This window comes from Plectropomus leopardus, chromosome 14 (assembly GCF_026936395.1).
Source record: "Plectropomus leopardus strain MGB_pleo_1.0 chromosome 14, ASM2693639v1, whole genome shotgun sequence".
NCBI lineage: Eukaryota > Metazoa > Chordata > Actinopteri > Perciformes > Serranidae > Plectropomus > Plectropomus leopardus.
In genome coordinates, this window is record NC_142189.1 from 29,991,836 (window position 1) to 29,996,742 (window position 4,907).

Sequence of the window (4,907 nt, forward strand, 5' to 3'; positions counted from 1 at the left end):
TCACAAAACTGTTGTGTGCCCGTGGCAATTCTGTGTCAAACCAAAATGATGTTTCCAATTCCAGGCTCCCAACAACACCAACCCATCCTTTTCACACGCCCTTGAGGCTCTCGGAGAAGTGAGAATTGCCAAGTTGAGCCACTCCCAACTGCAGAACGCATCCTTTGTCAGAAGCTTGTTCCAGACAAATCTTCGTCCATTTTTGGCCTCTCCATCCCGGAACTTCCTCTTCTGCCTTAGCTCCAGGAACTTCAGCTGCCACATCGTACCAGACTGTGTAAGCAAATATGTGACATATTGCTCCACTTTGAATGAGATTGCAGAGGAACCTGCAGTTTTCTGTCTCTTTAGATTTAAAAGCCCTCTCTCACTTTTTAGCACCCAGACATTCAGCAGCCAAATGGCATACATGGACAGAGAGAGTCAGCGCGCAGTCTACACTCATTTCATCAAGCCATTCCTTTCAAGAAATGACTCCTCAGGTAAAGCAGGCCAATCAGGCTCAATTCCGTAAAGTCTTGATAGCAAGCTGTGGTTTTGCCCTGCCAATGTCTCTGTTTGTGGCTTCTTTGCAGATCCTGGCTGTGTATCATTATCCAGAGATAGTCAAGAGTGGCTGGAGGAAAACCTTGCCGGATTCGCAGCTTTTGCAACCCTGCAGGATCTGCAAGCCCTTAATGCCAACTTCTCAAGCGTAAGTGGTGACTGGGCTTGTAGTATTCCTTTCCCAATCTGAGATGTCTCACTTATTGCCTTGCAATTCCTGCTGTTTGATTTCGTATTGTTTCCCTTTCAGGGTCAAGTCTTGTCAGTTCTCACTCCTACTCAGTTGGGACAGTTTGTACGGACTTTCGAGGCCTTGGATGACACAGAACCATTGGACCGTGTGTTTGACCGGCTCGAGGAGGGCAATCCTCTAGAAAATGTGGAGGAATTCCTGACAGAGTTGACCGCAAATGAAGAGGTATTCTTGTCTTGAGTCTGGGCAAAGAAGGACAATCCTGAGCTTTTAATCCAGCATAGTCATTACTTAGATATGTATCTAGTCCTCTAGGTCAGTTGTAGGGGACTCATTCATATCAAATGTTTCATTACATCCTTTCTTGCAACTTGTATGGTGCATTGTGGCCGTGACATCCTCCCATGTCATCATTTTCCAGGTCCCTGATTTCCAACCCCTTGTGAGAGACCGTGTGATGAACAGGACCTTCACCATCATCAGTCCCCATTTCACAACGTTTGAGGAAGTCGACTGGATTGACTTGTTTCAGCGGTTACTGGTTCCTCTCCTCCCGAAGTTTCATTGCGATGATGCTCGAGGTTGCAATCTCAGACATTAACTGCACAAACTATCACGTTGTGTGAGTAGCATTTCACAAACAGGCGATATTGCATTGCAGCAAAGTACAACACACTAATGAGGGACTGGGTAAGAATTCTCCTTTTTGCCCTTTACAGTGTGAGAGGGATGGCCAGAGCTTTCCCTGAAATGTCACCACAGAGACAGCAAGAAATCACAGAAGTTCTGCTGGATTACCTGCAAAATTCTGCCAGCGTCATCAACAAGCCAGGTAGGGCTAACGCAGTAAGCTTTGCCATGTGGTGCTCTTGTTCCACGTGCATCAACAAAGGGTGAATGCTTGGGAAGTGGTACCTATGCTAACATCTGTCTTTGTGCCTTAGTTTGCAGGCAGGGAATTCAGAGTGACGCAGAATTTCTTGAAGCAAACTTGGGTCCATTTTCCGAAAGCATACCACTCTCTGACCTCAAATTCTTCAACCTTTCTGTGGTAAGTCAAAAGGTTTTCTACCAGTCTTTCTTGAAAGCAGCCACACCACATTCTGAACTTGGAGAATCTGTAAAGAGCGCTGTGTTTGCCATGTCAAAGAAAAAAGGAATTCATAATCCCTTTGTTTGTGTCATCAGGCGACGCCAGGGCTCTCTCTCACCAAACCAGAGGGCCGAGCTGATCCTGGATCCAGAAATCGGTGCTTTGGAGAATGAGACCTTGGTAAGGGAGGTGTTCAAAAGCTTGACAGAGTCCCCTGACGACGAGCAGCTGGGGGAGTTTCTTGAGGCTTTTGCAACCATCACCAAGCAGGTGAGTGCTTTACTTTGAGATCGCCATATTTTCCCACTAAGTTGACTTGCAAACGGGCAACGTAAAACTTGCCCTGGGCATGACGAATTCTTGCAGAATCTAATCAGACGCCAGGATTTACCTCAAAATTACACAGTCCGCAAATGCTTCTTGCACCAGTTGTTCTTCAGTCATGCCCCTGAGTCATTCCCCTGATGCACCGTCGTACAAAGATGCATCACCACACTTGCTTGCATTTCTAGTATGTTTGCAGAAATGTCGAATTCCCTCCTGAACTGAAACTCGAATCCTTTTATTTCCAGAGAAACATCTCCCTCATCAGAGATAAAGCTGTGCGAGATACCATCTTAAACATGACCTTGACAGCCCTTGCCCCTGAATTTGAAGATTTTGAGCCGGAAGACTTTCAGACGTTGTTTCAGATCAATTTGGCTCCTGTGATGGCAAGCATCCGCCCTGGCAACTTGACAGTGATCCCCAGTAACATCAGCTGTGAATCCTACGCAGCTATGTAAGAGACCAAATTTCTGAGGTCCACATCTAGACATTTGGGGTTTGTATTATGATATCAAACTCTGGCCTCAGACAAGTCACGTGGATGTCTGTTTTCTTCCCTCAGAATCACTGGTTTTCGGCAAAGTTTGGAATCTCTGCCAGTGCGCCTTTCATCTGGTGTGAGATCGAGCAAAAAGTTCCTCGAGAGGAGATTCCCACGTAGGTGGCAAATTGCTCAGCTGACAAACCATTTCACAATAAAGCCGATTACCACTACAGTGACGACAGCTGTATTGACGTCGTGCCTTCATTTCAATTTTCTCTCCAACAGGTTGCTCAGTTCCAGATTCCTTCATGGTAAGTTCACGTCCATGGATGCGTCACATGGATTATACAATAATCAATAAAACATTTACAAGACGCAGGCTCCATGCATTAACTTTGTTAGGGTGGCTGCATTAAGGTATTTTAAATTTAAGTACCTTTTGCCACTCGACTAACAATTATGCTCTGCTTCTCTCCAGTGCAAGGAGACCCAGGTTGATGGTAGGTCTTTAAGTTACCAGACATTTCAACTTAGATGAAAAATAGCTTTCTGATGATGTCATATCTGATACATGAATATTGTCTTTTCACAGAGGACCTCATCTGTGAGGGAGTTGATAGGTAGGGGAATTATGGATTTGTCAGGTGCTGAGTTTACGTCGGTACAGTGCTTTTTCCCAGTCTAACTAATGTGACAATGGATTACTTTTTGTTGCTCTTCTCAGCGACCGCATGGATTTTGCACTTTCTCGCCAGTTCCTCTGAAGCCCTTTGCAATTTGACCCTCACTGAACATGCCTGCTCCACGGTAAGACTGTTTTATGCTAGCTGCATTTTCCCTAAAAAGATTTGGCTTTTTCCACATTGCCCTCCTAATACAAATGTCCATAAGCTCTGAAAGTCTTTGCTTTACTTACTTGCATTTTTGCCTAGGCCACGCATCTGACAGCCAGCAACGTGGTCACATTGATGAAATGCTCACTGGAAAGCCACATGCCATTACCTGTAGCGGTCTGGAAGCTTTTCTTTGAAAAAGCCTCCGCTGCACTAGATGAGGCTCTTATGACATTTGCCACCATGGTAAATCCAATCCCAGTATTTCACAAAACTGTTGTGTGCCCGTGGCAATTCTGTGTCAAACCAAAATGATGTTTCCAATTCCAGGCTCCCAACAACACCAACCCATCCTTTTCACACGCCCTTGAGGCTCTCGGAGAAGTGAGAATTGCCAAGTTGAGCCACTCCCAACTGCAGAACGCATCCTTTGTCAGAAGCTTGTTCCAGACAAATCTTCGTCCATTTTTGGCCTCTCCATCCCGGAACTTCCTCTTCTGCCTTAGCTCCAGGAACTTCAGCTGCCACATCGCATTCAGACTGTGTAAGCAAATATGTGACATATTGCTCCACTTTGAATGAGATTGCAGAGGAACCTGCAGTTTTCTGTCTCTTTAGATTTAAAAGCCCTCTCTCACTTTTTAGCACCCAGACATTCAGCAGCCAAATGGCATACATGGACAGAGAGAGTCAGCGCGCAGTCTACACTCATTTCATCAAGCCATTCCTTTCAAGAAATGACTCCTCAGGTAAAGCAGGCCAATCAGGCTCAATTCCGTAAAGTCTTGATAGCAAGCTGTGGTTTTGCCCTGCCAATGTCTCTGTTTGTGGCTTCTTTGCAGATCCTGGCTGTGTATCATTATCCAGAGATAGTCAAGAGTGGCTGGAGGAAAACCTTGCCGGATTCGCAGCTTTTGCAACCCTGCAGGATCTGCAAGCCCTTAATGCCAACTTCTCAAGCGTAAGTGGTGACTGGGCTTGTAGTATTCCTTTCCCAATCTGAGATGTCTCACTTATTGCCTTGCAATTCCTGCTGTTTGATTTCGTATTGTTTCCCTTTCGTAGGCGAAGTCTTGTCAGTTCTCACTCCTACTCAGTTGGGACAGTTTGTACGGACTTCGAGGCCTTGGATGACACAGAACCATTGGACCGTGTGTTTGACCGGCTCGAGGAGGGCAATCCTCTAGAAAATGTGGAGGAATTCCTGACAGAGTTGACCGCAAATGAAGAGGTATTCTTGTCTTGAGTCTGGGCAAAGAAGGACAATCCTGAGCTTTTAATCCAGCATAGTCATTACTTAGATATGTATCTAGTCCTCTAGGTCAGTTGTAGGGGACTCATTCATATCAAATGTTTCATTACATCCTTTCTTGCAACTTGTATGGTGCATTGTGGCCGTGACATCCTCCCATGTCATCATTTTCCAGGTCC